This window comes from Labrus mixtus, unplaced genomic scaffold (assembly GCF_963584025.1).
Source record: "Labrus mixtus unplaced genomic scaffold, fLabMix1.1 SCAFFOLD_74, whole genome shotgun sequence".
Lineage (NCBI taxonomy): Eukaryota > Metazoa > Chordata > Actinopteri > Labriformes > Labridae > Labrus > Labrus mixtus.
In genome coordinates this window covers 85001-95000 of record NW_026870298.1, presented here as the reverse complement: position 1 = coordinate 95000, position 10000 = coordinate 85001, and the positions used below count along the sequence as shown (strand labels likewise).

At 41.5% G+C, this 10000-nt stretch overlaps 3 non-coding genes and 1 pseudogene across 3 annotated transcripts; all 4 read right to left on the bottom strand.

Annotated features, from left to right (window-relative positions):
* Nucleotides 1-3549: 3549 nt before the first annotated feature.
* Nucleotides 3550-3668, bottom strand: LOC132968136 (5S ribosomal RNA). The gene has a single exon (XR_009670984.1). It is a non-coding gene; the product is annotated as a 5S ribosomal RNA (ribosomal RNA).
* Nucleotides 3669-3789: 121 nt separating this feature from the next.
* Nucleotides 3790-3908, bottom strand: LOC132968175 (5S ribosomal RNA). The gene has a single exon (XR_009671022.1). It is a non-coding gene; the product is annotated as a 5S ribosomal RNA (ribosomal RNA).
* Nucleotides 3909-4029: 121 nt separating this feature from the next.
* LOC132968381 (5S ribosomal RNA) lies at nucleotides 4030-4148 on the bottom strand (annotated as a pseudogene).
* Nucleotides 4149-4270: 122 nt separating this feature from the next.
* On the bottom strand, nucleotides 4271-4389 carry LOC132968252 (5S ribosomal RNA). The gene has a single exon (XR_009671097.1). It is a non-coding gene; the product is annotated as a 5S ribosomal RNA (ribosomal RNA).
* Nucleotides 4390-10000: the final 5611 nt, after the last annotated feature.

The window sequence follows — 10000 nt, the reverse complement described above, 5'->3', positions numbered from 1 at the left end:
ATTGTTCCTATTACCTCCCTGATTCTATTGGCTATTGTTTTCGCTATGATTTTGTAGTCTGTGTTGAGTAGGCTGATTGGTCTGTAGTTGTCCAGATTTTTATTGTCCCCCTTGTTTTTGTAAAAAATAGTAACCACCCCTTCCCCTAAACTTTTTGGTATATGTTTCACTTTTTCCATATATTTACTCAATTTGTTCACCAAGGGCACCAGCTGCTCTTTGAAAGCTTGGTAGAATTCCGCAGTTAGGCCATCGCTCCCAGGACTTTTGTTTTTGTTTAACCCCTCTAAAGCACTTCTGATTTCTCCCTCTGTAAACTCACAATCACACCACATTTTATCGTCCTCGCTTAGTTTTTTCTTTAAGGCACCCAAAGCTCTGTTCACACTCACGCTATCACACTCCTGTCTCGAAAACAGGCTTTCATAATAGCCCTTTACTATTTCTAAAATTCCCTTTTTATCTGTCACACTTTTACCTGCTTCATTTAATAATTCGTTTATTTCTGTTCTTTTTTGTTTTTGTTTTTCCAGACCTAAAAAAAAGGCTGTACTCCTCTCCCCCTCATACATATATTGTATTTTACTCCTAATGGCTGCACCCCTACTCTTTTTAAGTTCAATCACTCCCAACTGTTCTTTTAAATGTATGTATTTTTCGACATCTACATTATCTACACTGTCAAGCGATGCTATTTCCTCACTTAGTTGTTTTCTCAAATTCTCTTCCTTTCTATTTTCTCTCCACTTTTTCTCTTTACTATAATTGATACACTTTTTTTTAATTCTGACTTTTACACTATCCCACCACACATTCATATCTTCACTCTCATTCCACTCATATCCCACATCATTCAACAATCTTTCCATACTTTTCACAAACATTCCATCATCCAGCAAGCTTGCATTAAAGCACCATATCCCTCCTTTACGTACATTCGTTTCTTTTCTAAACGTGATTTCTATTCCAGCGTGATCGCTCCACATATTAGTTTTATATTCAACTTCTTTAATCCACCTCACTACCTCGCATGTCACCAAAGCATAATCTATTCTAGATTGTTTTAATCTATTCAGTACAATTTGTCTCCTGGAGAACACCCTCTCCCATGGATGTAGCAATCTCCAAATATCAATGCATTGTTTCGTTATCATTATATCTTTAAGTGTCCCCCTGCTCACATCCCCCTTAAACACATTATTTTTTGACACATCGGTGGGTGTCATCGCCACATTAAAGTCACCGATTATTATACAATTCCTTTCCCACCATTTGCTTATTGCAATGAAGAATGTTTTCCTTTCTTTTTCTCCATTCGGTGCATATATATTTATGATTCTTATATTTTTCGTTTCATACACACAGTCTATTACTATTATTCTTCCTTCTTTGTCTCCATAAACCAAATTTACCCCTGTTACCCGACCCGTTTTGACTAAAACCGCCACTCCTCTCGCCCTCGACGTGCCATTGGAGCAGAAAATATGGCCCACAAAGTCTTTTTTTATGTCTTCCACCAGGGAATCATCCCACCTGGTCTCCTGCAGGCACAAAACGTCATTCTGCAAGGAAAGAATCGCATGTCTTTTTTCTTTGTTCCTTAGTCCATTCACGTTTATCGAAAATAAATTAAAGGCCATTATCATAAAAATAAAAACAAAAAAAACGGATTTACAGGGGTTATTGTCAGTCATTATTTGTCCTTACATTTCAATTTTTTCACCAACTTTTTTCGTTGTCCAAGACTTAGTCTTTTTTGCGCACTCGCCAGTTCACTCACATCCATTTCGCTGTCCGTTTCATTGGGACTGGTGCTTTTACCCGTATTATTTAGCGTGATTTTTCTCCCTCCCGCCTGTCCAACACCACTCTCAGGCATCTCCCTCCCCTCTGTGCTCATGCTTACCCCCGGGTCTTCTGCCACGTCCCTTCCGTCTCCTTTTTTCCCTCTCTCGCTCGTTTTTCGCTGCTTCTGCTGTCCTCCCTCTCCAGCCAGCTCCGGCGTCTCCAGCTCGCACTCTGACGCCCGTTCTCCTCCGCTCTCTCCGCTCTGCTCCATTTCTCCGTCACTGTTCTCGTCTTCTCTGATCTCCTTCCTGCTTGCTCCGATCACCTCCTTCTCCTCCGCCTCCTCCTCGTACACCTCCTCCGCCTCGTCTTCATCCTCGTACACCTCCTCCACCTCGTTCTTGCTTTCCTCTCCGTTCTCACACTCACATTCATTTTCTCTTTTTTTACAGTTTGTGCATTTTGTGCTGTTCGCGCTGCACTCTCGCGCAAAGTGTCCCTGCACCCCACAGTTGTGGCACATAAATTCTGGACACTCTCTCAGGATGTGTCCCGGCTGGATGCACATCCTGCACACTTTTTGTTGTCTATCATGTATTACTCTAAAGTATTCGTTCCCCATCACAGTGTTAAACTTTGTGGAGTAAGGGAGTGACTGTACCTGGTCATTAAATCTGACCCGGACAAACCTCGTTCCGTCAGCTATCATTGTTCCAGGCCACATTCTGCGTTTTATTGGTGATGTCGGTTTCACTCCCCATCCCGTCAGCTTCCAAACTATTTCTTCATCTGTGATATACGCTGGCAGGTTTAAAAAAGACACCACCAGCTCATCATTATTTAGTTCTCTCGCCACGACTCTGGTCTCTCCGATTTTAAATCCATCCAGCAGCCTTTCCTTTCCTTTAATGTTGCTCACCGTCACCTCCAGTTTTTCAGGTCCCAGGGTTCTGCACGCCAGCAGGCCCCCACAGATCATTTTTATGTTGCTCATGACGTGATTTAGAGGAACTTTGTCTCCCACCATTTCAATGTTTAGTGTTAGTTTTCTCTCAAAAGACACTTTTGCTTCCTCTTTTTCTGCTCTCTCGCCACCTCTCCCATTCTCTGCATGCGGAGCAATCAGCCCGCCGCTCCTCTCTCTTCCTCTCTCTCCGTCATCCATTCCGTTCCCTGTTTCATTTGCCGTTTTCATCCGTCCTTTTTGTCCGTCGTTCTTCTCGTTGTCGTTTAATCCATTCCTTTGTTTCAGTGCCATGTTTGTTTGTTCACGTTGTTGTCCGTTCTCTTTTCCTTTTTCCATCTCTCCAGTCCGTGGTCCTGTCATCTTTGTGATCCGTCCGTGTGAGTTTGCTCGCGACATACGAGCAAACATTCACAAAAAACAAAAATTCTTCACAAAATTGTGGAAAAAAAAACAGGAAAAAAAGGTGAAAAGAAAAACGATCCCCCTAACAGTCAGTGACTGCTGGGGGACATTCACTCACAATCTGAGGTATTTAAATAAATCCAAAGCGCATCCAAAAAACAAACAAATTAGTCCAGCTGTCCTGCTCAGTACTGACACGTCAGCTCTCCTTCAGCACCACACAAACTCTGACAGCAAAAGGGGCGTGTTCAGGGTGGTATGGCCGTAAGCCATTATTGTATGCAGAAAGGGGCCTTTTAAAGATGTCATGCCCTTGATTCTGGCTGAATTTTAGGACATGTGAATATGTCTCTATATGATAAAAAAAAAACATATGATCAAAAAAATGAAAAAACTTACAGCACCTGGTATTCCCAGGCGGTCTCCCATCCAAGTACTAACCAGGCCCTACCCTGCTTTGCTTCCGAGATCGGACGAGATCAGGCGTGTTCAGGGTGGTATGGCCGTAAGCCATTATTGTGTGCAGAGAGGGGCCTTTTAAAGATGTCATGCCCTTGATTCTGGCTGAATTTTTGGACATGTGAATATGTCTCTATATGATAAAAAAAACATATGATCAAAAAAAATGAAAGAGCTTACAGCACCTGGTATTCCCAGGCAGTCTCCCATCCAAGTACTAACCAGGCCCGACCCTGCTTAGCTTCTGAGATCGGATGAGATCGGGCATGTTCAGGGTGGTATGGCCGTAAGCCATTATTGTGTGCAGAAAGGGGCCTTTTAAAGATGTCATGCCCTTGATTCTGGCTGAATTTTTGGACATGTGAATATGTCTCTATATGATAAAAAAAAACATATGATCAAAAAAATGAAAAAGCTTACAGCACCTGGTATTCCCAGGCTGTCTCCCATCCAAGTACTAACCAGGCACGACCCTACTTAGTTTCCGAGATCGGACGAGATCGGGCGTGTTAAGGGTGGTATGGCCGTAAGCTGTTATTGTGTGCAGAAAGGGGCCTTTTAAAGATGTCATGCCCTTGATTCTGGCTGAATTTTTGGACATGTGAATATGTCTCTATATGATAAAAAAAAAACATATGATCAAAAAAATGAAAAAGCTTACAGCACCTGGTATTCCCAGGCGGTCTCCCATCCAAGTACTAACCAGGCCCTACCCTGCTTAGCTTCCGAGATCGGACAAGATCAGGCTTGTTCAGGGTGGTATGGCCATAAGCCATTATTGTGTGCAGACAGGGGCCTTTTAAAGATGTCATGCCCTTGATTCTGGCTGAATTTGTGGACATGTGAATATGTCTCTCTATGATAAAAAAAACATATGATCAAAAAAATAAAAAAAGCTTACAGCATCTGGTATTCCCAGGCGGTCTCCCATTCAAGTACTAACCAGGCCCGACCCTGCTTAGCTTCCGAGATGGGACGAGATCGGGCGTGTTTTTTTTTTTTTTTTTTTTTATCTTTTATTATCAAAATTACAAAAACATTTATAATTCTTTCACATCATTTACAACAAATGCTATTATAATACATACACCCTCTAAATTAAACCTCCCCTCTGACGCAAACGGCACCCTAAAAACAATAAAAACATAGCATCAGAAAAAAAAAACTCAAATCATCCCTGATACCCCCAACTCATGACAACTCTTCTGAGTCCCTCCCCCAAAGCAAACACCCCTCTGAAAACAAACCACAAAAACATACAAAAACCCCACAGTATTCTCAAAAAACCACTGAGAAAAAAAAAAAACCACCAAATCAAATCACCCATTTTCCCCATGACCAAAAAAGAAGCCCTCGTACCAAAAAAACAAAAACAAAATAATTTAGACATCCCACATAATTCCCTCCTCATTTACTCTACACACATTCGCACCTTCCACAAACATTCTCACAAACTCACTCTCATTCGCTATGTACAACAATTTAAGATGTGCTTTCCATTCATTCACAAACATTCTCCACACATTCATTTTCTTACTTTCATACAGTGCATAATTCCTTCTGTTAAAAACCGCTTTTCTTGCAAAAGCCAAAATTATATTCATTACATTGTGATTTTTTTGTTTTGTTCCCACCCCCAACAACACCGACAATTCCCACCCCCTTTCATTCCAACACTCATTCTTACTGCATTTCCCCAACATTTCTCTTATTTTTCCCCAAAAATAAACCAATTCCCCACACGTAACAAACAAATGTATTAAATCCTCATCCGTACTTTCACATACACAACATTTTCTTTCATACCTCTCCTTATGGATCTGATGCAGGACGATGCAGGTAAAGATCCTCCTGTGCCTCAGTTTGAAATCTAGGTCAAATATTGCATGTGGTGTATGCGGAATGTTAATGTTCTTCCATATCATGTTGCTTGTTATGTCCGGGTATGTGTCTGTCCATTTTACTTCGGATGTGGGTTTCTGTATTCGTGTATGTGTGATTGCGCACCTATACCAAATTTTTGTAGTGACATCTGTAATGTTGTGTTTCTTCTCCCCTAGGCACAGGGAGATCCCCCCCACATCGTCCCGCATCACTCCCTCCTTCTCTTTGATTAATTTTTCCCATTCGCTCGACAAAGACAATTTTACATTTGCAAACACTCTCTCAATCACATCCTTTCTGCACACACACCCTTTATTTTTTAAACCCCTCACCACCATTTGTAAATCAAAATCCCCCCCACAGTTCAGTAAATCCCTTATTCTAATATATCCCGCTTTCGACATAGCTTCACACTTAATTACCCTCTCCCCATTTTTAAAATACGGGCTCGAGAGGAAGGGCAGTCGTAGCACTGACCCTCTCGTTCCGCACTCTGGTACAGTCCAGGATGAAACCTGATACCACGCACTGAGTACTTCCTGGAAAAACCGTGGCAAGTGTTTAAATGAATCCGGGTTATTGATCTGGTACAGGTTGTCCTCGTTGTAGAGTCCAAAACTGCACAGATATTGTTTGAAGTGGTTTTTCCAAACTACGTTCCGGTTCTGGTCCATAAATTTGCCTATCAATTTGACTCTTAGTGCTACTTTTTTTGTAAGTAAATCAATCAAAGCTAGCCCCCCCTGATCTTTAGCCCCTATTATTGTTTTGTGAGCTATACTCGCTGCTTTGTTTTTCCAAATAAAGTCCCTAATGGTCTTTGAAATCTCCTTAAAGGCCCAGTCCGGAAGCGTACAAGTACTCAGCGCATGATTCACTTTGGACAACACGAGAGCATTTGTTACGGCTACCCTTCCTCTCAACAATAGACCCCTCGCTTTCCACAAATTCAATGTTTTTTTAATTTTACCCACCACCTCTTTCCATGTTACATCATCACATTCATTCTCATTTTTCCCCATATTCACTCCCAACACTTTTCTTCTCTCACACACCGTTTTAAATCCCCACTTATTAACTAGATTGGATTCCTTACCTAGTAACATAATTTCTGACTTATTTTCATTTACTTTTGCCCCAGATGCTCTTTCATAAGTTTGTACATGTTTTAATATCAATTCTATATCCTCCTCTCCTTTTACCATTATATTCACGTCATCTGCATACTGTATTATTTTTACGTTTTCCTTACCTATACCTTTTATGTTTACGTCTTCCGATATCAGTGCTGCCAGCGGCTCTGCTACCAAGCTGTACAACAGCGCTGACATCGGACATCCTTGTCTCACTGACCTTGATATTTTAAAAGAATCAGTTAGTTCCCCGTTACATTTTATCTTGCTTTCCGCTCCTGTATACAACATATTTATCCATTCTCTCATTCTCTCCCCGAATCCAAACTTCTCTAACACCTTCCCCATGAACCCGTGATCTACTCTGTCAAAAGCTTTATTTAAATCAATCCCTAGCCATATTCCCCCCTCCCCTTCCATATCCCTGACCGTCTGTTTTATTGAAATGATTGAGTCTGCTATGTCTCTGTTTGGTATACTGTATGATTGTGTTTGTTCTATGATTGTTCCTATTACCTCCCTGATTCTATTGGCTATTGTTTTCGCTATGATTTTGTAGTCTGTGTTGAGTAGGCTGATTGGTCTGTAGTTGTCCAGATTTTTATTGTCCCCCTTGTTTTTGTAAAAAATAGTAACCACCCCTTCCCCTAAACTTTTTGGTATATGTTTCACTTTTTCCATATATTTACTCAATTTGTTCACCAAGGGCACCAGCTGCTCTTTGAAAGCTTGGTAGAATTCCGCAGTTAGGCCATCGCTCCCAGGACTTTTGTTTTTGTTTAACCCCTCTAAAGCACTTCTGATTTCTCCCTCTGTAAACTCACAATCACACCACATTTTATCGTCCTCGCTTAGTTTTTTCTTTAAGGCACCCAAAGCTCTGTTCACACTCACGCTATCACACTCCTGTCTCGAAAACAGGCTTTCATAATAGCCCTTTACTATTTCTAAAATTCCCTTTTTATCTGTCACACTTTTACCTGCTTCATTTAATAATTCGTTTATTTCTGTTCTTTTTTGTTTTTGTTTTTCCAGACCTAAAAAAAAGGCTGTACTCCTCTCCCCCTCATACATATATTGTATTTTACTCCTAATGGCTGCACCCCTACTCTTTTTAAGTTCAATCACTCCCAACTGTTCTTTTAAATGTATGTATTTTTCGACATCTACATTATCTACACTGTCAAGCGATGCTATTTCCTCACTTAGTTGTTTTCTCAAATTCTCTTCCTTTCTATTTTCTCTCCACTTTTTCTCTTTACTATAATTGATACACTTTTTTTTAATTCTGACTTTTACACTATCCCACCACACATTCATATCTTCACTCTCATTCCACTCATATCCCACATCATTCAACAATCTTTCCATACTTTTCACAAACATTCCATCATCCAGCAAGCTTGCATTAAAGCACCATATCCCTCCTTTACGTACATTCGTTTCTTTTCTAAACGTGATTTCTATTCCAGCGTGATCGCTCCACATATTAGTTTTATATTCAACTTCTTTAATCCACCTCACTACCTCGCATGTCACCAAAGCATAATCTATTCTAGATTGTTTTAATCTATTCAGTACAATTTGTCTCCTGGAGAACACCCTCTCCCATGGATGTAGCAATCTCCAAATATCAATGCATTGTTTCGTTATCATTATATCTTTAAGTGTCCCCCTGCTCACATCCCCCTTAAACACATTATTTTTTGACACATCGGTGGGTGTCATCGCCACATTAAAGTCACCGATTATTATACAATTCCTTTCCCACCATTTGCTTATTGCAATGAAGAATGTTTTCCTTTCTTTTTCTCCATTCGGTGCATATATATTTATGATTCTTATATTTTTCGTTTCATACACACAGTCTATTACTATTATTCTTCCTTCTTTGTCTCCATAAACCAAATTTACCCCTGTTACCCGACCCGTTTTGACTAAAACCGCCACTCCTCTCGCCCTCGACGTGCCATTGGAGCAGAAAATATGGCCCACAAAGTCTTTTTTTATGTCTTCCACCAGGGAATCATCCCACCTGGTCTCCTGCAGGCACAAAACGTCATTCTGCAAGGAAAGAATCGCATGTCTTTTTTCTTTGTTCCTTAGTCCATTCACGTTTATCGAAAATAAATTAAAGGCCATTATCATAAAAATAAAAACAAAAAAAACGGATTTACAGGGGTTATTGTCAGTCATTATTTGTCCTTACATTTCAATTTTTTCACCAACTTTTTTCGTTGTCCAAGACTTAGTCTTTTTTGCGCACTCGCCAGTTCACTCACATCCATTTCGCTGTCCGTTTCATTGGGACTGGTGCTTTTACCCGTATTATTTAGCGTGATTTTTCTCCCTCCCGCCTGTCCAACACCACTCTCAGGCATCTCCCTCCCCTCTGTGCTCATGCTTACCCCCGGGTCTTCTGCCACGTCCCTTCCGTCTCCTTTTTTCCCTCTCTCGCTCGTTTTTCGCTGCTTCTGCTGTCCTCCCTCTCCAGCCAGCTCCGGCGTCTCCAGCTCGCACTCTGACGCCCGTTCTCCTCCGCTCTCTCCGCTCTGCTCCATTTCTCCGTCACTGTTCTCGTCTTCTCTGATCTCCTTCCTGCTTGCTCCGATCACCTCCTTCTCCTCCGCCTCCTCCTCGTACACCTCCTCCGCCTCGTCTTCATCCTCGTACACCTCCTCCACCTCGTTCTTGCTTTCCTCTCCGTTCTCACACTCACATTCATTTTCTCTTTTTTTACAGTTTGTGCATTTTGTGCTGTTCGCGCTGCACTCTCGCGCAGAGTGTCCCTGCACCCCACAGTTGTGGCACATAAATTCTGGACACTCTCTCAGGATGTGTCCCGGCTGGATGCACATCCTGCACACTTTTTGTTGTCTATCATGTATTACTCTAAAGTATTCGTTCCCCATCACAGTGTTAAACTTTGTGGAGTAAGGGAGTGACTGTACCTGGTCATTAAATCTGACCCGGACAAACCTCGTTCCGTCAGCTATCATTGTTCCAGGCCACATTCTGCGTTTTATTGGTGATGTCGGTTTCACTCCCCATCCCGTCAGCTTCCAAACTATTTCTTCATCTGTGATATACGCTGGCAGGTTTAAAAAAGACACCACCAGCTCATCATTATTTAGTTCTCTCGCCACGACTCTGGTCTCTCCGATTTTAAATCCATCCAGCAGCCTTTCCTTTCCTTTAATGTTGCTCACCGTCACCTCCAGTTTTTCAGGTCCCAGGGTTCTGCACGCCAGCAGGCCCCCACAGATCATTTTTATGTTGCTCATGACGTGATTTAGAGGAACTTTGTCTCCCACCATTTCAATGTTTAGTGTTAGTTTTCTCTCAAAAGACACTTTTGCTTCCTCTT